Source organism: Triturus cristatus, chromosome 4_1 (genome assembly GCF_964204655.1).
Source record: "Triturus cristatus chromosome 4_1, aTriCri1.1, whole genome shotgun sequence".
NCBI lineage: Eukaryota > Metazoa > Chordata > Amphibia > Caudata > Salamandridae > Triturus > Triturus cristatus.
The window spans coordinates 294266098-294290560 of NC_140585.1; the positions used below are offsets into that span (position 1 = coordinate 294266098).

The 24463-nt window shown below is 44.6% G+C and overlaps 6 non-coding genes across 6 annotated transcripts; all 6 read left to right on the forward strand.

Annotated features, from left to right (window-relative positions):
* Positions 1-3129: 3129 nt before the first annotated feature.
* LOC146854463 (signal recognition particle RNA) lies at positions 3130-3429 on the forward strand. The gene has a single exon (XR_014959078.1).
* A 3405-nt stretch (positions 3430-6834) lies between these two features.
* On the forward strand, positions 6835-7135 carry LOC146854464 (signal recognition particle RNA). The gene has a single exon (XR_014981705.1).
* A 3405-nt stretch (positions 7136-10540) lies between these two features.
* LOC146854465 (signal recognition particle RNA) lies at positions 10541-10841 on the forward strand. The gene has a single exon (XR_014981761.1).
* Positions 10842-14248: 3407 nt separating this feature from the next.
* LOC146854466 (signal recognition particle RNA) lies at positions 14249-14548 on the forward strand. Its single transcript, XR_014959289.1, has one exon.
* A 3407-nt stretch (positions 14549-17955) lies between these two features.
* Positions 17956-18255, forward strand: LOC146854467 (signal recognition particle RNA). Its single transcript, XR_014981684.1, has one exon.
* Positions 18256-21662: 3407 nt separating this feature from the next.
* LOC146854468 (signal recognition particle RNA) lies at positions 21663-21963 on the forward strand. The gene has a single exon (XR_014981606.1).
* Positions 21964-24463: the final 2500 nt, after the last annotated feature.

Here is a 24463-nt window from a genome sequence, read left to right on the forward strand (position 1 = left end):
TGTAGGATTAAACTGATCTGTCAAGTACAAAAGCATCCTTCATAGAGCAACTTAGAAATGCGCTTGCTGGCCCTTCTGCTGCATTTCTACGTCCAGCTCTAATTCATTTTTTGATTAGCCCTCATTCTTTTCATATGTGAATGAGAAGGAGAAATTACAGGGCCCTTCACTCTTTGAGCGAAACATGAAAAGACTGAGGGCTGTGCAACTCCCAAACGTTGGAGCCTCTGGCCTGTCGACCCTCGAACCTGCTCCTGCTCCAACCCGGCATCTCTTGTGGCCAGCAACCTCACAAACCCTGGAGGACCTGGCTACCTTTTGACTCTAAACCCCTGGGACTCCCATGAGTAGAGGCTCTACTCAAATCTACTTCTAATCCCTGGCAGCAGCCCGGAACCGCGAACCCTTCACACTCTGCACCCACCAAGCCTGGCCTGTGCCAGAGTGAACAAAGACCACAAGGACGACCCCACGGCGACTGTGACCCCGAGTCCGGCACCCAAGGACCTCCCTCGACACTCCTGAAGAAGCCTGCAGCCTCAGAACCAGGTGCCCCCCCAACCGCGATCAACAGAGGGTAAGATTTCCCGACACCAAAAGGTACCCCTGCACCCGGCGCTCCGCGGCCCCCTGTGCCCAATCCCGGGGTACCTACCTATCCTCCAACTACCCAACTTACCTCTCGAAGTGGTGGTAGCACCTGAAGAATCTTCGTCCCCGAGCTTGTAGTCTTTTTCTTAACCAGAGATTTCCCATTCAAATCAATTGAGCGCCCGAATGCTCAAAAGCACCCTGCACCCAGCCGTCCGAGTGGCCCTGGCAGTGCAACCTCTACATCTATCTACTTCCCCACTTGCCCTGGAAAAGTGACCAGGAGCCCAGCTCCCACAGCCACGTGGCCTGCTAGTCAGCAGCCACCAACCAAGGCCCCCCTACCTCTCATAGGATAACATTGGGCCTAACTCTCTCTGCACCCGGCCGCCCTTGTGCCGCTGAGGGTGAACCAACTGTACCTACCTGACCCTGGGAGACGCCTGAGTCTATGCCCAGAACCTTAACTCTGCCAGTCGAGTACTTACCTTTAAACCGATAACTCAATCTTCTCCATAGGGTAACATTGACTGGTTTTTCCTGAAATTTCTTCCAAGTGTGGACTTTTCAAAACTTAAAATATTCACCAAAAATCAGCCGAGTAACGAAAACGAAAAAATACTCACCTGCTATTAGGTGAGCTCCCAGTGCTGGATCTTGGTGCCCAGCACTGACTCTGAAAAATACTTACAACTGTACTTACCAGTAACCCAATTTTCTCCCATAGGAAATCATTGACTGTTTTTCTGTGAAATTTCTTCTAAGTGTCAATTTCTGCAAACTTTAAATATTCTTTAAAAATCGTATAATTTCTGAAAACGTAATTACTTACCTGTTTTGGATAAAGGTCCCAGTACTGAGTCTAGGCACCCAGTACTGGATTACAAAAGTAACGAGAACATACTATACCTGCAACTTGAATTTTCTGCCATAGGGAATCTTAGACTGTTTTCTATTAAATATTTTCTGTCAACTTTTAAAATAGCAAAATATTGTCTAAAAATCATCACAGTAATTAAGTCGACTTTTATCACTTGATTCCAAGTACTGACCCAGGACTGAATCTAGGATCCAGTCCTGGAAATCCAAAAGTAATCCTAAAAGTAATCTGTTGCAAATAACTTGAAACTTCCATTGAGCTCAATGCATTATTGTGTTTAAAATGTTGTTGCCTATTGCAACCACTTGTAACTTTCTACAAAATTCAATTGCATATTGCAAAAGTATTTATATAAAGCATCTCATTCTGAGAAAGTATATTTTAATACCTATTGTTGGTTCTAAAATAAAACAAGCATATATTTTGTTGTAGATAAACCATTGGCCTAGAGTTCAGTTATTGAGTGTGTGAGACCATTTGCTGACTGAGTGTGTGCAACAAATGCTTTACACTGTCCTCTGATACTGCCTTACTGCTCGACCAAGCTACCACTTTAGAGAGTAAGGTTATATCTAACTTTAGCCTCTGCCAAACCTCTGGGGACTGTGGACTCTGTACACCCTGTACCTATTTGGGAACAGTATATACAGAGCCACTTTCTCACACTGCAGTTCTCCAATATAGGTCTGTCAAGATCATTACTCAATCTACCTTGATTTGGCACAGTATAAAATAAGTCAAGAAGTCTCCTATGAAAAGATATGCAAATCTGTTCGAATCACTTTCCCTAGTCAGGGGACCCACTAGCTGGAAGGGGCAGGGAGGACCAAAATAGCTCATCGGTATAGAACACTGCATGAGCAGCTGATTTTGAGGTGGTAGAAGATAGAGTAATCCAACTGGACCTCAATAAACGGTTTCCTAATGTGCAATAGCCCCTGACCACCTCTGACGCAAAAGTGTAATCTCATACCTTTACAGAATCAGGCATGCTTTCACCAATTCAAGCTGAACTGACATTGGTCTTCTTGGCCAGCAGGAGTTCCTCTCTTGCAGCTGTTGAGGCTAGAGAACAGAATGACGTGTATTCATTCTTTATGGTAACTCTTCTAGCCCTCCCACTCCATACTACTTTAAAACTTCCGATGTTGCAGACGAGTTCCATCATTGTGACCCATGCTATTTTTCTCAATATTGGCTGGCTCGGCATAACAAGGGATGCCTACAGGACAGCCTAAATTGTGCCGGCAAGCTTCTACAGGGAGTCACTGGCAGATAAAGAGAAACTCAGCCCTAACCTGGCTCTTCTCTCTCACTCTCACTCTCCTTTCCCTTCTGTCCCTCTACCTGTCTCTCACTCTCTAAATACTAGTATTTCTGTTGTATTCACTTCCCCGTCACAATCTTTCCGACCCTACTTCCTCTCTCCCTTCAATCAGTTCAACCCTCTTTTTTACTTTAGGAAACTCCACATCTTTTTTAAAGGCCCTTCCCATATTCACACTGCTTCTTGATAAGACATTTTTTTCCTTTCTTTGAAGGATAGTGAAATTGATTTTCTTGAAACATGGTTGGTAAACCATCAATTCATTCCACCTTACTTTATCATTATCCTTACTTATGGAATGCATTTCATCATTAGGACAGCTGCAGTGTTTGCCGGGCAAGGTGGCGTGTGCCTGTTGTCCTAGTTACTTGGGAGGCAGAGGCTTGTGGATTGCTTGAGCTCAGGGGTTCTGGGCTGCACTCAGCTGTGTTGATCAGGTGTCCATGCTGCATTGGGCATCAATATGGTGTTCTAGAGGGAGCTCTAGAATTTCAGGTTGTGTAACGAGAGGTGCACCGACCCAGGCTGGAAACAGAGCAGGCCAAAGCTTCCATGCCCATTGGTAGCAGGACAGCACCTGTGAGCAGTACGTGTAAAACAGCCTGAGCAAAATAGTGAGACCTAGCCTCTCTTTTTTGACTCAAATGTGAAAGTTTTGATTTTTACAAGGTGTAATAAATTATTTACCCAAAACCAAATCTTTGTTTTCCTTTTGATATTTTTCCAGGAAATATGATGAACATTTGAACTGGGCCACGCATTTCAGCATAGCAGACAATTCTCCAGAATTGAGACATATTGCAACAACAAGCTAGCAGGCGGAGAGGACTGAAAACTCAGTGCAACCTAGAATAAATGGCTGTGTGATTTTCAGCAAGGATGAGTCAAATGCATTCTTCCTTTTAGAGCACCTGTAGGATTAAACTGATCTGTCAAGTACAAAAGCATCCTTCATAGAGCAACTTAGAAATGCGCTTGCTGGCCCTTCTGCTGCATTTCTACGTCCAGCTCTAATTCATTTTTTGATTAGCCCTCATTCTTTTCATATGTGAATGAGAAGGAGAAATTACAGGGCCCTTCACTCTTTGAGCGAAATATGAAAAGACTGAGGGCTGTGCAACTCCCAAACGTTGGAGCCTCTGGCCTGTCGACCCTCGAACCTGCTCCTGCTCCAACCCGGCATCTCTTGTGGCCAGCAACCTCACAAACCCTGGAGGACCTGGCTACCTTTTGACTCTAAACCCCTGGGACTCCCATGAGTAGAGGCTCTACTCAAATCTACTTCTAATCCCTGGCAGCAGCCCGGAACCGCGAACCCTTCACACTCTGCACCCACCAAGCCTGGCCTGTGCCAGAGTGAACAAAGACCACAAGGACGACCCCACGGCGACTGTGACCCCGAGTCCGGCACCCAAGGACCTCCCTCGACACTCCTGAAGAAGCCTGCAGCCTCAGAACCAGGTGCCCCCCCAACCGCGATCAACAGAGGGTAAGATTTCCCGACACCAAAAGGTACCCCTGCACCCGGCGCTCCGCGGCCCCCTGTGCCCAATCCCGGGGTACCTACCTATCCTCCAACTACCCAACTTACCTCTCGAAGTGGTGGTGGCACCTGAAGAATCTTCGTCCCCGAGCTTGCAGTCTTTTTCTAAACCAGAGATTTCCCATTCAAATCAATTGAGCGCCCGAATGCTCAAAAGCACCCTGCACCCAGCCGTCCGAGTGGCCCTGGCAGTGCAACCTCTACATCTATCTACTTCCCCACTTGCCCTGGATAAGTGACCAGGAGCCCAGCTCCCACAGCCACGTGGCCTGCTAGTCAGCAGCCACCAACCAAGACCCCCCTACCTCTCATAGGATAACATTGGGCCTAACTCTCTCTGCACCCGGCCGCCCTTGTGCCGCTGAGGGTGAACCAACTGTACCTACCTGACCCTGGGAGACGCCTGAGTCTATGCCCAGAACCTTAACTCTGCCAGTCGAGTACTTACCTTTAAACCGATAACTCAATCTTCTCCATAGGGTAACATTGACTGGTTTTTCCTGAAATTTCTTCCAAGTGTGGACTTTTCAAAACTTAAAATATTCACCAAAAATCAGCCGAGTAACGAAAACGAAAATACTCACCTGCTATTAGGTGAGCTCCCAGTGCTGGATCTTGGTGCCCAGCACTGACTCTGAAAAATACTTACAACTGTACTTACCAGTAACCCAATTTTCTCCCATAGGAAATCATTGACTGTTTTTCTGTGAAATTTCTTCTAAGTGTCAATTTCTGCAAACTTTAAATATTCTTTAAAAATCGTATAATTTCTGAAAACGTAATTACTTACCTGTTTTGGATAAAGGTCCCAGTACTGAGTCTAGGCACCCAGTACTGGATTACAAAAGTAACGAGAACATACTATACCTGCAACTTGAATTTTCTGCCATAGGGAATCTTAGACTGTTTTCTATTAAATATTTTCTGTCAACTTTTAAAATAGCAAAATATTGTCTAAAAATCATCACAGTAATTAAGTCGACTTTTATCACTTGATTCCAAGTACTGACCCAGGACTGAATCTAGGATCCAGTCCTGGAAATCCAAAAGTAATCCTAAAAGTAATCTGTTGCAAATAACTTGAAACTTCCATTGAGCTCAATGCATTATTGTGTTTAAAATGTTCTTGCCTATTGCAACCACTTGTAACTTTCTACAAAAGTCAATTGCATATTGCAAAAGTATTTATATAAAGCATCTCATTCTGAGAAAGTATATTTTAATACCTATTGTTGGTTCTAAAATAAAACAAGCATATATTTTTTGTAGATAAACCATTGGCCTAGAGTTCAGTTATTGAGTGTGTGAGACCATTGCTGACTGAGTGTGTGCAACAAATGCTTTACACTGTCCTCTGATACTGCCTTACTGCTCGACCAAGCTACCACTTTAGAGAGTAAGGTTATATCTAACTTTAGCCTCTGCCAAACCTCTGGGACTGTGGACTCTGTACACCCTGTACCTATTTGGGAACAGTATATACAGAGCCACTTTCTCACACTGCAGTTCTCCAATATAGGTCTGTCAAGATCATTACTCAATCTACCTTGATTTGGCACAGTATAAAATAAGTAAAGAAGTCTCCTATGAAAAGATATGCAAATCTGTTCGAATCACTTTCCCTAGTCAGGGGACCCACTAGCTGGAAGGGGCAGGAATGACCAAAATAGCTCATCGGTATAGAACACTGCATGAGCAGCTGATTTTGAGGTGGTAGAAGATAGAGTAATCCAACTGGACCTCAATAAACGGTTTCCTAATGTGCAATAGCCCGTGACCACCTCTGACGCAAAAGTGTAATCTCATACCTTTGCAGAATCAGGCATGCTTTCACCTGTTCAAGCTGAACTGACATTGGTCTTCTTGGCCAGCAGGAGTTCCTCTCTTGCAGCTGTTGAGGCTAGAGAACAGAATGACGTGTATTCATTCTTTATGGTAACTCTTCTAGCCCTCCCACTCCATACTACTTTAAAACTTCCGATGTTGCAGACGAGTTCCATCATTGTGACCCATGCTATTTTTCTCAATATTGGCTGGCTCGGCATAACAAGGGATGCCTACAGGACAGCCTAAATTGTGCCGGCAAGCTTCTACAGGGAGTCACTGGCAGATAAAGAGAAACTCAGCCCTAACCTGGCTCTTCTCTCTCACTCTCACTCTCCTTTCCCTTCTGTCCCTCTACCTGTCTCTCACTCTCTAAATACTAGTATTTATGTTGTATTCACTTCCCCGTCACAATCTTTCCGACCCTACTTCCTCTCTCCCTTCAATCAGTTCAACCCTCTTTTTTACTTTAGGAAACTCCACATCTTTTTTAAAGGCCCTTCCCATATTCACACTGCTTCTTGATAAGACATTTTTTTCCTTTCTTTGAAGGATAGTGAAATTGATTTTCTTGAAACATGGTTGGTAAACCATCAATTCATTCCACCTTACTTTATCATTATCCTTACTTATGGAATGCATTTCATCATTAGGACAGCTGCAGTGTTTGCCGGGCAAGGTGGCGTGTGCCTGTTGTCCTAGTTACTTGGGAGGCAGAGGCTTGTGGATTGCTTGAGCTCAGGGGTTCTGGGCTGCACTCAGCTGTGTTAATCAGGTGTCCATGCTGCATTGGGCATCAATATGGTGTTCTAGAGGGAGCTCTAGAATTTCAGGTTGTGTAACAAGAGGTGCACCGACCCAGGCTGGAAACAGAGCAGACCAAATGCTTCCATGCCCATTGGTAGCAGGACAGCACCTGTGAGCAGTACGTGTAAAACAGCCTGAGCAAAATAGTGAGACCTAGCCTCTCTTTTTTGACTCAAATGTGAAAGTTTTGATTTTTACAAGGTGTAATAAATTATTTTCCCAAAACCAAATCTTTGTTTTCCTTTTGATATTTTTCCAGGAAATATGATGAACATTTGAACTGGGCCACGCATTTCAGCATAGCAGACAATTCTCCAGAATTGAGACATATTGCAACAACAAGCTAGCAGGCGGAGAGGACTGAAAACTCAGTGCAACCTAGAATAAATGGCTGTGTGATTTTCAGCAAGGATGACTCAAATGCATTCTTCCTTTTAGAGCACCTGTAGGATTAAACTGATCTGTCAAGTACAAAAGCATCCTTCATAGAGCAACTTAGAAATGCGCTTGCTGGCCCTTCTGCTGCATTTCTACGTCCAGCTCTAATTCATTTTTTGATTAGCCCTCATTCTTTTCATATGTGAATGAGAAGGAGAAATTACAGGGCCCTTCACTCTTTGAGCGAAATATGAAAAGACTGAGGGCTGTGCAACTCCCAAACGTTGGAGCCTCTGGCCTGTCGACCCTCGAACCTGCTCCTGCTCCAACCCGGCATCTCTTGTGGCCAGCAACCTCACAAACCCTGGAGGACCTGGCTACCTTTTGACTCTAACCCCCTGGGACTCCCATGAGTAGAGGCTCTACTCAAATCTACTTCTAATCCCTGGCAGCAGCCCGGAACCGCGAACCCTTCACACTCTGCACCCACCAAGCCTGGCCTGTGCCAGAGTGAACAAAGACCACAAGGACGACCCCACGGCGACTGTGACCCCGAGTCCGGCACCCAAGGACCTCCCTCGACACTCCTGAAGAAGCCTGCAGCCTCAGAACCAGGTGCCCCCCCAACCGCGATCAACAGAGGGTAAGATTTCCCGACACCAAAAGGTACCCCTGCACCCGGCGCTCCGCGGCCCCCTGTGCCCAATCCCGGGGTACCTACCTATCCTCCAACTACCCAACTTAACTCTCGAAGTGGTGGTGGCACCTGAAGAATCTTCGTCCCCGAGCTTGCAGTCTTTTTCTAAACCAGAGATTTCCCATTCAAATCAATTGAGCGCCCGAATGCTCAAAAGCACCCTGCACCCAGCCGTCCGAGTGGCCCTGGCAGTGCAACCTCTACATCTATCTACTTCCCCACTTGCCCTGGATAAGTGACCAGGAGCCCAGCTCCCACAGCCATGTGGCCTGCTAGTCAGCAGCCACCAACCAAGACCCCCCTACCTCTCATAGGATAACATTGGGCCTAACTCTCTCTGCACCCGGCCGCCCTTGTGCCGCTGAGGGTGAACCAACTGTACCTACCTGACCCTGGGAGACGCCTGAGTCTATGCCCAGAACCTTAACTCTGCCAGTCGAGTACTTACCTTTAAACCGATAACTCAATCTTCTCCATAGGGTAACATTGACTGGTTTTTCCTGAAATTTCTTCCAAGTGTGGACTTTTCAAAACTTAAAATATTCACCAAAAATCAGCCGAGTAACGAAAACGAAAATACTCACCTGCTATTAGGTGAGCTCCCAGTGCTGGATCTTGGTGCCCAGCACTGACTCTGAAAAATACTTACAACTGTACTTACCAGTAACCCAATTTTCTCCCATAGGAAATCATTGACTGTTTTTCTGTGAAATTTCTTCGAAGTGTCAATTTCTGCAAACTTTAAATATTCTTTAAAAATCGTATAATTTCTGAAAACGTAATTACTTACCTGTTTTGGATAAAGGTCCCAGTACTGAGTCTAGGCACCCAGTACTGGATTACAAAAGTAACGAGAACATACTATACCTGCAACTTGAATTTTCTGCCATAGGGAATCTTAGACTGTTTTCCATTAAATATTTTCTGTCAACTTTTAAAATAGCAAAATATTGTCTAAAAATCATCACAGTAATTAAGTCGACTTTTATCACTTGATTCCAAGTACTGACCCAGGACTGAATCTAGGATCCAGTCCTGGAAATCCAAAAGTAATCCTAAAAGTAATCTGTTGCAAATAACTTGAAACTTCCATTGAGCTCAATGCATTATTGTGTTTAAAATGTTCTTGCCTATTGCAACCACTTGTAACTTTCTACAAAAGTCAATTGCATATTGCAAAAGTATTTATATAAAGCATCTCATTCTGAGAAAGTATATTTTAATACCTATTGTTGGTTCTAAAATAAAACAAGCATATATTTTTTGTAGATAAACCATTGGCCTAGAGTTCAGTTATTGAGTGTGTGAGACCATTGCTGACTGAGTGTGTGCAACAAATGCTTTACACTGTCCTCTGATACTGCCTTACTGCTCGACCAAGCTACCACTTTAGAGAGTAAGGTTATATCTAACTTTAGCCTCTGCCAAACCTCTGGGACTGTGGACTCTGTACACCCTGTACCTATTTGGGAACAGTATATACAGAGCCACTTTCTCACACTGCAGTTCTCCAATATAGGTCTGTCAAGATCATTACTCAATCTACCTTGATTTGGCACAGTATAAAATAAGTAAAGAAGTCTCCTATGAAAAGATATGCAAATCTGTTCGAATCACTTTCCCTAGTCAGGGGACCCACTAGCTGGAAGGGGCAGGAATGACCAAAATAGCTCATCGGTATAGAACACTGCATGAGCAGCTGATTTTGAGGTGGTAGAAGATAGAGTAATCCAACTGGACCTCAATAAACGGTTTCCTAATGTGCAATAGCCCGTGACCACCTCTGACGCAAAAGTGTAATCTCATACCTTTGCAGAATCAGGCATGCTTTCACCTGTTCAAGCTGAACTGACATTGGTCTTCTTGGCCAGCAGGAGTTCCTCTCTTGCAGCTGTTGAGGCTAGAGAACAGAATGACGTGTATTCATTCTTTATGGTAACTCTTCTAGCCCTCCCACTCCATACTACTTTAAAACTTCCGATGTTGCAGACGAGTTCCATCATTGTGACCCATGCTATTTTTCTCAATATTGGCTGGCTCGGCATAACAAGGGATGCCTACAGGACAGCCTAAATTGTGCCGGCAAGCTTCTACAGGGAGTCACTGGCAGATAAAGAGAAACTCAGCCCTAACCTGGCTCTTCTCTCTCACTCTCACTCTCCTTTCCCTTCTGTCCCTCTACCTGTCTCTCACTCTCTAAATACTAGTATTTATGTTGTATTCACTTCCCCGTCACAATCTTTCCGACCCTACTTCCTCTCTCCCTTCAATCAGTTCAACCCTCTTTTTTACTTTAGGAAACTCCACATCTTTTTTAAAGGCCCTTCCCATATTCACACTGCTTCTTGATAAGACATTTTTTTCCTTTCTTTGAAGGATAGTGAAATTGATTTTCTTGAAACATGGTTGGTAAACCATCAATTCATTCCACCTTACTTTATCATTATCCTTACTTATGGAATGCATTTCATCATTAGGACAGCTGCAGTGTTTGCCGGGCAAGGTGGCGTGTGCCTGTTGTCCTAGTTACTTGGGAGGCTGAGGCTTGTGAATTGCTTGAGCTCAGGGGTTCTGGGCTGCACTCAGCTGTGTTAATCAGGTGTCCATGCTGCATTGGGCATCAATATGGTGTTCTAGAGGGAGCTCTAGAATTTCAGGTTGTGTAACGAGAGGTGCACCGACCCAGGCTGGAAACAGAGCAGACCAAATGCTTCCATGCCCATTGGTAGCAGGACAGCACCTGTGAGCAGTACATGTAAAACAGCCTGAGCAAAATAGTGAGACCTAGCCTCTCTTTTTTGACTCAAATGTGAAAGTTTTGATTTTTACAAGGTGTAATAAATTATTTTCCCAAAACCAAATCTTTGTTTTCCTTTTGATATTTTTCCAGGAAATATGATGAACATTTGAACTGGGCCACGCATTTCAGCATAGCAGACAATTCTCCAGAATTGAGACATATTGCAACAACAAGCTAGCAGGCGGAGAGGACTGAAAACTCAGTGCAACCTAGAATAAATGGCTGTGTGATTTTCAGCAAGGATGACTCAAATGCATTCTTCCTTTTAGAGCACCTGTAGGATTAAACTGATCTGTCAAGTACAAAAGCATCCTTCATAGAGCAACTTAGAAATGCGCTTGCTGGCCCTTCTGCTGCATTTCTACGTCCAGCTCTAATTCATTTTTTGATTAGCCCTCATTCTTTTCATATGTGAATGAGAAGGAGAAATTACAGGGCCCTTCACTCTTTGAGCGAAACATGAAAAGACTGAGGGCTGTGCAACTCCCAAACGCTGGAGCCTCTGGCCTGTCGACCCTCGAACCTGCTCCTGCTCCAACCCGGCATCTCTTGTGGCCAGCAACCTCACAAACCCTGGAGGACCTGGCTACCTTTTGACTCTAAACCCCTGGGACTCCCATGAGTAGAGGCTCTACTCAAATCTACTTCTAATCCCTGGCGGCAGCCCGGAACCGCGAACCCTTCACACTCTGCACCCACCAAGCCTGGCCTGTGCCAGAGTGAACAAAGACCACAAGGACGACCCCACGGCGACTGTGACCCCGAGTCCGGCACCCAAGGACCTCCCTCAACACTCCTGAAGAAGCCTGCAGCCTCAGAACCAGGTGCCCCCCCAACCGCGATCAACAGAGGGTAAGATTTCCCGACACCGAAAGGTACCCCTGCACCCGGCGCTCCGCGGCCCCCTGTGCCCAATCCCGGGGTACCTACCTATCCTCCAACTACCCAACTTACCTCTCGAAGTGGTGGTGGCACCTGAAGAATCTTCGTCCCCGAGCTTGCAGTCTTTTTCTAAACCAGAGATTTCCCATTCAAATCAATTGAGCGCCCGAATGCTCAAAAGCACCCTGCACCCAGCCGTCCGAGTGGCCCTGGCAGTGCAACCTCTACATCTATCTACTTCCCCACTTGCCCTGGATAAGTGACCAGGAGCCCAGCTCCCACAACCACGTGGCCTGCTAGTCAGCAGCCACCAACCAAGGCCCCCCTACCTCTCATAGGATAACATTGGGCCTAACTCTCTCTGCACCCGGCCGCCCTTGTGCCGCTGAGGGTGAACCAACTGTACCTACCTGACCCTGGGAGACGCCTGAGTCTATGCCCAGAACCTTAACTCTGCCAGTCGAGTACTTACCTTTAAACCGATAACTCAATCTTCTCCATAGGGTAACATTGACTGGTTTTTCCTGAAATTTCTTCCAAGTGTGGACTTTTCAAAACTTAAAATATTCACCAAAAATCAGCCGAGTAACGAAAACGAAAATACTCACCTGCTATTAGGTGAGCTCCCAGTGCTGGATCTTGGTGCCCAGCACTGACTCTGAAAAATACTTACAACTGTACTTACCAGTAACCCAATTTTCTCCCATAGGAAATCATTGACTGTTTTTCTGTGAAATTTCTTCTAAGTGTCAATTTCTGCAAACTTTAAATATTCTTTAAAAATCGTATAATTTCTGAAAACGTAATTACTTACCTGTTTTGGATAAAGGTCCCAGTACTGAGTCTAGGCACCCAGTACTGGATTACAAAAGTAACGAGAACATACTATACCTGCAACTTGAATTTTCTGCCATAGGGAATCTTAGACTGTTTTCTATGAAATATTTTCTGTCAACTTTTAAAATAGCAAAATATTGTCTAAAAATCATCACAGTAATTAAGTCGACTTTTATCACTTGATTCCAAGTACTGACCCAGGACTGAATCTAGGATCCAGTCCTGGAAATCCAAAAGTAATCCTAAAAGTAATCTGTTGCAAATAACTTGAAACTTTCATTGAGCTCAATGCATTATTGTGTTTAAAATGTTGTTGCCTATTGCAACCACTTGTAACTTTCTACAAAAGTCAATTGCATATTGCAAAAGTATTTATATAAAGCATCTCATTCTGAGAAAGTATATTTTAATACCTATTGTTGGTTCTAAAATAAAACAAGCATATATTTTTTGTAGATAAACCATAGGCCTAGAGTTCAGTTATTGAGTGTGTGAGACCATTTGCTGACTGAGTGTGTGCAACAAATGCTTTACACTGTCCTCTGATACTGCCTTACTGCTCGACCAAGCTACCACTTTAGAGAGTAAGGTTATATCTAACTTTAGCCTCTGCCAAACCTCTGGGGACTGTGGACTCTGTACACCCTGTACCTATTTGGGAACAGTATATACAGAGCCACTTTCTCACACTGCAGTTCTCCAATATAGGTCTGTCAAGATCATTACTCAATCTACCTTGATTTGGCACAGTATAAAATAAGTAAAGAAGTCTCCTATGAAAAGATATGCAAATCTGTTTGAATCACTTTCCCTAGTCAGGGGACCCACTAGCTGGAAGGGGCAGGGAGGACCAAAATAGCTCATCGGTATAGAACACTGCATGAGCAGCTGATTTTGAGGTGGTAGAAGATAGAGTAATCCAACTGGACCTCAATAAACGGTTTCCTAATGTGCAATAGCCCCTGACCACCTCTGACGCAAAAGTGTAATCTCATACCTTTGCAGAATCAGGCATGCTTTCACCTGTTCAAGCTGAACTGACATTGGTCTTCTTGGCCAGCAGGAGTTCCTCTCTTGCAGCTGTTGAGGCTAGAGAACAGAATGACGTGTATTCATTCTTTATGGTAACTCTTCTAGCCCTCCCACTCCATACTACTTTAAAACTTCCGATGTTGCAGACGAGTTCCATCATTGTGACCCATGCTATTTTTCTCAATATTGGCTGGCTCGGCATAACAAGGGATGCCTACAGGACACCCTAAATTGTGCCGGCAAGCTTCTACAGGGAGTCACTGGCAGATAAAGAGAAACTCAGCCCTAACCTGGCTCTTCTCTCTCACTCTCACTCTCCTTTCCCTTCTGTCCCTCTACCTGTCTCTCACTCTCTAAATACTAGTATTTATGTTGTATTCACTTCCCCGTCACAATCTTTCCGACCCTACTTCCTCTCTCCCTTCAATCAGTTCAACCCTCTTTTTTACTTTAGGAAACTCCACATCTTTTTTAAAGGCCCTTCCCATATTCACACTGCTTCTTGATAAGACATTTTTTTCCTTTCTTTGAAGGATAGTGAAATTGATTTTCTTGAAACATGGTTGGTAAACGATCAATTCATTCCACCTTACTTTATCATTATCCTTACTTATGGAATGCATTTCATCATTAGGACAGCTGCAGTGTTTGCCGGGCAAGGTGGCGTGTGCCTGTTGTCCTAGTTACTTGGGAGGCAGAGGCTTGTGGATTGCTTGAGCTCAGGGGTTCTGGGCTGCACTCAGCTGTGTTGATCAGGTGTCCATGCTGCATTGGGCATCAATATGGTGTTCTAGAGGGAGCTCTAGAATTTCAGGTTGTGTAACGAGAGGTGCACCGACCCAGGCTGGAAACAGAGCAGGCCAAAGCTTCCATGCCCATTGGTAGCAGGACAGCACCTGTGAGCAGTACGTGTAAAACAGCCTGAGCAAAATAGTGAGACCTAGCCTGTCTTTTTTGACTCAAATGTGAAAGTTTTGATTTTTACAAGGTGTAATAAATTATTTTCCCAAAACCAAATCTTTGTTTTCCTTTTGATATTTTTCCAGGAAATATGATGAACATTTGAACTGGGCCACGCATTTCAGCATAGCAGACAATTCTCCAGAATTGAGACATATTGCAACAACAAGCTAGCAGGCGGAGAGGACTGAAAACTCAGTGCAACCTAGAATAAATGGCTGTGTGATTTTCAGCAAGGATGACTCACATGCATTCTTCCTTTTAGAGCACCTGTAGGATTAAACTGATCTGTCAAGTACAAAAGCATCCTTCATAGAGCAACTTAGAAATGCGCTTGCTGGCCCTTCTGCTGCATTTCTACGTCCAGCTCTAATTCATTTTTTGATTAGCCCTCATTCTTTTCATATGTGAATGAGAAGGAGAAATTACAGGGCCCTTCACTCTTTGAGCGAAACATGAAAAGACTGAGGGCTGTGCAACTCCCAAACGTTGGAGCCTCTGGCCTGTCGACCCTCGAACCTGCTCCTGCTCCAACCCGGCATCTCTTGTGGCCAGCAACCTCACAAACCCTGGAGGACCTGGCTACCTTTTGACTCTAAACCCCTGGGACTCCCATGAGTAGAGGCTCTACTCAAATCTACTTCTAATCCCTGGCGGCAGCCCGGAACCGCGAACCCTTCACACTCTGCACCCACCAAGCCTGGCCTGTGCCAGAGTGAACAAAGACCACAAGGACGACCCCACGGCGACTGTGACCCCGAGTCCGGCACCCAAGGACCTCCCTCAACACTCCTGAAGAAGCCTGCAGCCTCAGAACCAGGTGCCCCCCCAACCGCGATCAACAGAGGGTAAGATTTCCCGACACCAAAAGGTACCCCTGCACCCGGCGCTCCGCGGCCCCCTGTGCCCAATCCCGGGGTACCTACCTATCCTCCAACTACCCAACTTACCTCTCGAAGTGGTGGTGGCACCTGAAGAATCTTCGTCCCCGAGCTTGCAGTCTTTTTCTAAACCAGAGATTTCCCATTCAAATCAATTGAGCGCCCGAATGCTCAAAAGCACCCTGCACCCAGCCGTCCGAGTGGCCCTGGCAGTGCAACCTCTACATCTATCTACTTCCCCACTTGCCCTGGATAAGTGACCAGGAGCCCAGCTCCCACAACCACGTGGCCTGCTAGTCAGCAGCCACCAACCAAGGCCCCCCTACCTCTCATAGGATAACATTGGGCCTAACTCTCTCTGCACCCGGCCGCCCTTGTGCCGCTGAGGGTGAACCAACTGTACCTACCTGACCCTGGGAGACGCCTGAGTCTATGCCCAGAACCTTAACTCTGCCAGTCGAGTACTTACCTTTAAACCGATAACTCAATCTTCTCCATAGGGTAACATTGACTGGTTTTTCCTGAAATTTCTTCCAAGTGTGGACTTTTCAAAACTTAAAATATTCACCAAAAATCAGCCGAGTAACGAAAACGAAAATACTCACCTGCTATTAGGTGAGCTCCCAGTGCTGGATCTTGGTGCCCAGCACTGACTCTGAAAAATACTTACAACTGTACTTACCAGTAACCCAATTTTCTCCCATAGGAAATCATTGACTGTTTTTCTGTGAAATTTCTTCTAAGTGTCAATTTCTGCAAACTTTAAATATTCTTTAAAAATCGTATAATTTCTGAAAACGTAATTTCTTACCTGTTTTGGATAAAGGTCCCAGTACTGAGTCTAGGCACCCAGTACTGGATTACAAAAGTAACGAGAACATACTATACCTGCAACTTGAATTTTCTGCCATAGGGAATCTTAGACTGTTTTCTATGAAATATTTTCTGTCAACTTTTAAAATAGCAAAATATTGTCTAAAAATCATCACAGTAATTAAGTCGACTTTTATCACTTGATTCCAAGTACTGACCCAGGACTGAATCTAGGATCCAGTCCTGGAAATCCAAAAGTAATCCTAAAAGTAATCTGTTGCAAATAACTTGAAACTTTCATTGAGCTCAATGCATTATTGTGTTTAAAATGTTGTTGCCTATTGCAACCACTTGTAACTTTCTACAAAACTCAATTGCATATTGCAAAAGTATTTATATAAAGCATCTCATTCTGAGAAAGTATATTTTAATACCTATTGTTGGTTCTAATATAAAACAAGCATATATTTTTTGTAGATAAACCATAGGCCTAGAGTTCAGTTATTGAGTGTGTGAGACCATTTGCTGACTGAGTGTGTGCAACAAATGCTTTACACTGTCCTCTGATACTGCCTTACTGCTCGACCAAGCTACCACTTTAGAGAGTAAGGTTATATCTAACTTTAGCCTCTGCCAAACCTCTGGGGACTGTGGACTCTGTACACCCTGTACCTATTTGGGAACAGTATATACAGAGCCACTTTCTCACACTGCAGTTCTCCAATATAGGTCTGTCAAGATCATTACTCAATCTACCTTGATTTGGCACAGTATAAAATAAGTAAAGAAGTCTCCTATGAAAAGATATGCAAATCTGTTCGAATCACTTTCCCTAGTCAGGGGACCCACTAGCTGGAAGGGGCAGGGAGGACCAAAATAGCTCATCGGTATAGAACACTGCATGAGCAGCTGATTTTGAGGTGGTAGAAGATAGAGTAATCCAACTGGACCTCAATAAACGGTTTCCTAATGTGCAATAGCCCCTGACCACCTCTGACGCAAAAGTGTAATCTCATACCTTTGCAGAATCAGGCATGCTTTCACCTGTTCAAGCTGAACTGACATTGGTCTTCTTGGCCAGCAGGAGTTCCTCTCTTGCAGCTGTTGAGGCTAGAGAACAGAATGACGTGTATTCATTCTTTATGGTAACTCTTCTAGCCCTCCCACTCCATACTACTTTAAAACTTCCGATGTTGCAGACGAGTTCCATCATTGTGACCCATGCTATTTTTCTCAATATTGGCTGGCTCGGCATAACAAGGGATGCCTACAGGACACCCTAAATTGTGCCGGCAAGCTTCTACAGGGAGTCACTGGCAGATAAAGAGAAACTCAGCCCTAACCTGGCTCTTCTCTCTCACTCTCACTCTCCTTTCCCTTCTGTCCCTCTACCTGTCTCTCACTCTCTAAATACTAGTATTTATGTTGTATTCACTTCCCCGTCACAATCTTTCCGACCCTACTTCCTCTCTCCCTTCAATCAGTTCAACCCTCTTTTTTACTTTAGGAAACTCCACATCTTTTTTAAAGGCCCTTCCCATATTCACACTGCTTCTTGATAAGACATTTTTTTCCTTTCTTTGAAGGATAGTGAAATTGATTTTCTTGAAACATGGTTGGTAAACCATCAATTCATTCCACCTTACTTTATCATTATCCTTACTTATGGAATGCATTTCATCATTAGGACAGCTGCAGTGTTTGCTGGGCAAGGTGGCGTGTGCCTGTTGTCCTAGTTACTTGGGAGGCAGAGGCTTGTGGATTGCTTGAGCTCAGGGGTTCTGGGCTGCACTCAGCTGTGTTGATCAGGTGTTCATGCTGCATTGGGCATCAATATGGTGTTCTAGAGGGAGCTCTAGAATTTCAGGTTGTGTAACGAGAGGTGCACCGACCCAGGCTGGAAACAGAGCAGGCCAAAGCTTCCATGCCCATTGGTAGCAGGACAGCACCTGTGAGCAGTACGTGTTAAACAGCCTGAGCAAAATAGTGAGACCTAGCCTGTCTTTTTTGACTCAAATGTGAAAGTTTTGATTTTTACAAGGTGTAATAAATTATTTTCCCAAAACCAAATCTTTGTTTTCCTTTTGATATTTTTCCAGGAAATATGATGAACATTTGAACTGGGCCACGCATTTCAGCATAGCAGACAATTCTCCAGAATTGAGACATATTGCAACAACAAGCTAGCAGGCGGAGAGGACTGAAAACTCAGTGCAACCTAGAATAAATGGCTGTGTGATTTTCAGCAAGGATGACTCAAATGCATTCTTCCTTTTAGAGCACCTGTAGGATTAAACTGATCTGTCAAGTACAAAAGCATCCTTCATAGAGCAACTTAGAAATGCGCTTGCTGGCCCTTCTGCTGCATTTCTACTTCCAGCTCTAATTCATTTTTTGATTAGCCCTCATTCTTTTCATATGTGAATGAGAAGGAGAAATTACAGGGCCCTTCACTCTTTGAGCGAAACATGAAAAGACTGAGGGCTGTGCAACTCCCAAACGTTGGAGCCTCTGGCCTGTCGACCCTCGAACCTGCTCCTGCTCCAACCCGGCATCTCTTGTGGCCAGCAACCTCACAAACCCTGGAGGACCTGGCTACCTTTTGACTCTAAACCCCTGGGACTCCCATGAGTAGAGGCTCTACTCAAATCTACTTCTAATCCCTGGCAGCAGCCCGGAACCGCGAACCCTTCACACTCTGCACCCACCAAGCCTGGCCTGTGCCAGAGTGAACAAAGACCACAAAGACGACCCCACGGCGACTGTGACCCCGAATCCGGCACCCAAGGACCTCCCTCGACACTCCTGAAGAAGCCTGCAGCCTCAGAACCAGGTGCCCCCCCAACCGCGATCAACAGAGGGTAAGATTTCCCGACACCAAAAGGTACCCCTGCACCCGGCGCTCCGCGGCCCCCTGTGCCCAATCCCGGGGTACCTACCTATCCTCCAACTACCCAACTTACCTCTCGAAGTGGTGGTGGCACCTGAAGAATCTTCGTCCCCGAGCTTGCAGTCTTTTTCTAAACCAGAGATTTCCCATTCAAATCAATTGAGCGCCCGAATGCTCAAAAGCACCCTGCACCCAGCCGTCCGAGTGGCCCTGGCAGTGCAACCTCTACATCTATCTACTTCCCCACTTGCCCTGGATAAGTGACCAGGAGCCCAGCTCCCACAGCCACGTGGCCTGCTAGTCAGCAGCCACCAACCAAGACCCCCCTACCTCTCATAGGATAACATTGGGCCTAACTCTCTCTGCACCCGGCCGCCCTTGTGCCGCTGAGGGTGAACCAACTGTACCTACCTGACCCTGGGAGACGCCTGAGTCTATGCCCAGAACCTTAACTCTGCCAATCGAATACTTACCTTTAAACCGATAACTCAATCTTCTCCATAGGGTAACATTGACTGGTTTTTCCTGAAATTTCTTCCAAGTGTGGACTTTTCAAAACTTAAAATATTCACCAAAAATCAGCCGAGTAACGAAAACGAAAATACTCACCTGCTATTAGGTGAGCTCCCAGTGCTGGATCTTGGTGCCCAGCACTGACTCTGAAAAATACTTACAACTGTACTTACCAGTAACCCAATTTTCTCCCATAGGAAATCATTGACTGTTTTTCTGTGAAATTTCTTCTAAGTGTCAATTTCTGCAAACTTTAAATATTCTTTAAAAATCGTATAATTTCTGAAAACGTAATTACTTACCTGTTTTGGATAAAGGTCCCAGTACTGAGTCTAGGCACCCAGAACTGGATTACAAAAGTAACGAGAACATACTATACCTGCAACTTGAATTTTCTGCCATAGGGAATCTTAGACTGTTTTCTATGAAATATTTTCTGTCAACTTTTAAAATAGCAAAATATTGTCTAAAAATCATCACAGTAATTAAGTCGACTTTTATCACTTGATTCCAAGTACTGACCCAGGACTGAATCTAGGATCCCGTCCTGGAAATCCAAAAGTAATCCTAAAAGTAATCTGTTGCAAATAACTTGAAACTTCCATTGAGCTCAATGCATTATTGTGTTTAAAATGTTGTTGCCTATTGCAACCACTTGTAACTTTCTACAAAAGTCAATTGCATATTGCAAAAGTATTTATATAAAGCATCTCATTCTGAGAAAGTATATTTTAATACCTATTGTTGGTTCTAAAATAAAACAAGCATATATTTTTTGTAGATAAACCATTGGCCTAGAGTTCAGTTATTGAGTGTGTGAGACCATTTGCTGACTGAGTGTGTGCAACAAATGCTTTACACTGTCCTCTGATACTGCCTTACTGCTCGACCAAGCTACCACTTTAGAGAGTAAGGTTATATCTAACTTTAGCCTCTGCCAAACCTCTGGGGACTGTGGACTCTGTACACCCTGTACCTATTTGGGAACAATATATACAGAGCCACTTTCTCACACTGCAGTTCTCCAATATAGGTCTGTCAAGATCATTACTCAATCTACCTTGATTTGGCACAGTATAAAATAAGTAAAGAAGTCTCCTATGAAAAGATATGCAAATCTGTTCGAATCACTTTCCCTAGTCAGGGGACCCACTAGCTGGAAGGGGCAGGGAGGACCAAAATAGCTCATCGGTATAGAACACTGCATGAGCAGCTGATTTTGAGGTGGTAGAAGATAGAGTAATCCAACTGGACCTCAATAAACGGTTTCCTAATGTGCAATAGCCCCTGACCACCTCTGACGCAAAAGTGTAATCTCATACCTTTGCAGAATCAGGCATGCTTTCACCTGTTCAAGCTGAACTGACATTGGTCTTCTTGGCCAGCAGGAGTTCCTCTCTTGCAGCTGTTGAGGCTAGAGAACAGAATGACGTGTATTCATTCTTTATGGTAACTCTTCTAGCCCTCCCACTCCATACTACTTTAAAACTTCCGATGTTGCAGACGAGTTCCATCATTGTGACCCATGCTATTTTTCTCAATATTGGCTGGCTCGGCATAACAAGGGATGCCTACAGGACAGCCTAAATTGTGCCGGCAAGCTTCTACAGGGAGTCACTGGCAGATAAAGAGAAACTCAGCCCTAACCTGGCTCTTCTCTCTCACTCTCACTCTCCTTTCCCTTCTGTCCCTCTACCTGTCTCTCACTCTCTAAATACTAGTATTTATGTTGTATTCACTTCCCCGTCACAATCTTTCCGACCCTACTTCCTCTCTCCCTTCAATCAGTTCAACCCTCTTTTTTACTTTAGGAAACTCCACATCTTTTTTAAAGGCCCTTCCCATATTCACACTGCTTCTTGATAAGACATTTTTTTCCTTTCTTTGAAGGATAGTGAAATTGATTTTCTTGAAACATGGTTGGTAAACCATCAATTCATTCCACCTTACTTTATCATTATCCTTACTTATGGAATGCATTTCATCATTAGGACAGCTGCAGTGTTTGCCGGGCAAGGTGGCGTGTGCCTGTTGTCCTAGTTACTTGGGAGGCAGAGGCTTGTGGATTGCTTGAGCTCAGGGGTTCTGGGCTGCACTCAGCTGTGTTGATCAGGTGTCCATGCTGCATTGGGCATCAATATGGTGTTCTAGAGGGAGCTCTAGAATTTCAGGTTGTGTAACGAGAGGTGCACCGACCCAGGCTGGAAACAGAGCAGGCCAAATGCTTCCATGCCCATTGGTAGCAGGACAGCACCTGTGAGCAGTACGTGTGAAACAGCCTGAGCAAAATAGTGAGACCTAGCCTCTCTTTTTTGACTCAAATGTGAAAGTTTTGATTTTTACAAGGTGTAATAAATTATTTTCCCAAAACCAAATCTTTGTTTTCCTTTTGATATTTTTCCAGGAAATATGATGAACATTTGAACTGGGCCACGCATTTCAGCATAGCAGACAATTCTCCAGAATTGAGACATATTGCAACAACAAGCTAGCAGGCGGAGAGGACTGAAAACTCAGTGCAACCTAGAATAAATGGCTGTGTGATTTTCAGCAAGGATGACTCAAATGCATTCTTCCTTTTAGAGCACCTGTAGGATTAAACTGATCTGTCAAGTACAAAAGCATCCTTCATAGAGCAACTTAGAAATGCGCTTGCTGGCCCTTCTGCTGCATTTCTACGTCCAGCTCTAATTCATTTTTTGATTAGCCCTCATTCTTTTCATATGTGAATGAGAAGGAGAAATTACAGGGCCCTTCACTCTTTGAGCGAAACATGAAAAGACTGAGGGCTGTGCAACTCCCAAACGTTGGAGCCTCTGGCCTGTCGACCCTCGAACCTGCTCCTGCTCCAACCCGGCATCTCTTGTGGCCAGCAACCTCACAAACCCTGGAGGACCTGGCTACCTTTTGACTCTAAACCCCTGGGACTCCCATGAGTAGAGGCTCTACTCAAATCTACTTCTAATCCCTGGCGGCAGCCCGGAACCGCGAACCCTTCACACTCTGCACCCACCAAGCCTGGCCTGTGCCAGAGTGAACAAAGACCACAAGGACGACCCCACGGCGACTGTGACCCCGAGTCCGGCACCCAAGGACCTCCCTCAACACTCCTGAAGAAGCCTGCAGCCTCAGAACCAGGTGCCCCCCCAACCGCGATCAACAGAGGGTAAGATTTCCCGACACCAAAAGGTACCCCTGCACCCGGCGCTCCGCGGCCCCCTGTGCCCAATCCCGGGGTACCTACCTATCCTCCAACTACCCAACTTACCTCTCGAAGTGGTGGTGGCACCTGAAGAATCTTCGTCCCCGAGCTTGCAGTCTTTTTCTAAACCAGAGATTTCCCATTCAAATCAATTGAGCGCCCGAATGCTCAAAAGCACCCTGCACCCAGCCGTCCGAGTGGCCCTGGCAGTGCAACCTCTACATCTATCTACTTCCCCACTTGCCCTGGATAAGTGACCAGGAGCCCAGCTCCCACAACCACGTGGCCTGCTAGTCAGCAGCCACCAACCAAGGCCCCCCTACCTCTCATAGGATAACATTGGGCCTAACTCTCTCTGCACCCGGCCGCCCTTGTGCCGCTGAGGGTGAACCAACTGTACCTACCTGACCCTGGGAGACGCCTGAGTCTATGCCCAGAACCTTAACTCTGCCAGTCGAGTACTTACCTTTAAACCGATAACTCAATCTTCTCCATAGGGTAACATTGACTGGTTTTTCCTGAAATTTCTTCCAAGTGTGGACTTTTCAAAACTTAAAATATTCACCAAAAATCAGCCGAGTAACGAAAACGAAAATACTCACCTGCTATTAGGTGAGCTCCCAGTGCTGGATCTTGGTGCCCAGCACTGACTCTGAAAAATACTTACAACTGTACTTACCAGTAACCCAATTTTCTCCCATAGGAAATCATTGACTGTTTTTCTGTGAAATTTCTTCTAAGTGTCAATTTCTGCAAACTTTAAATATTCTTTAAAAATCGTATAATTTCTGAAAACGTAATTACTTACCTGTTTTGGATAAAGGTCCCAGTACTGAGTCTAGGCACCCAGTACTGGATTACAAAAGTAACGAGAACATACTATACCTGCAACTTGAATTTTCTGCCATAGGGAATCTTAGACTGTTTTCTATGAAATATTTTCTGTCAACTTTTAAAATAGCAAAATATTGTCTAAAAATCATCACAGTAATTAAGTCGACTTTTATCACTTGATTCCAAGTACTGACCCAGGACTGAATCTAGGATCCAGTCCTGGAAATCCAAAAGTAATCCTAAAAGTAATCTGTTGCAAATAACTTGAAACTTTCATTGAGCTCAATGCATTATTGTGTTTAAAATGTTGTTGCCTATTGCAACCACTTGTAACTTTCTACAAAAGTCAATTGCATATTGCAAAAGTATTTATATAAAGCATCTCATTCTGAGAAAGTATATTTTAATACCTATTGTTGGTTCTAAAATAAAACAAGCATATATTTTTTGTAGATAAACCATAGGCCTAGAGTTCAGTTATTGAGTGTGTGAGACCATTTGCTGACTGAGTGTGTGCAACAAATGCTTTACACTGTCCTCTGATACTGCCTTACTGCTCGACCAAGCTACCACTTTAGAGAGTAAGGTTATATCTAACTTTAGCCTCTGCCAAACCTCTGGGGACTGTGGACTCTGTACACCCTGTACCTATTTGGGAACAGTATATACAGAGCCACTTTCTCACACTGCAGTTCTCCAATATAGGTCTGTCAAGATCATTACTCAATCTACCTTGATTTGGCACAGTATAAAATAAGTAAAGAAGTCTCCT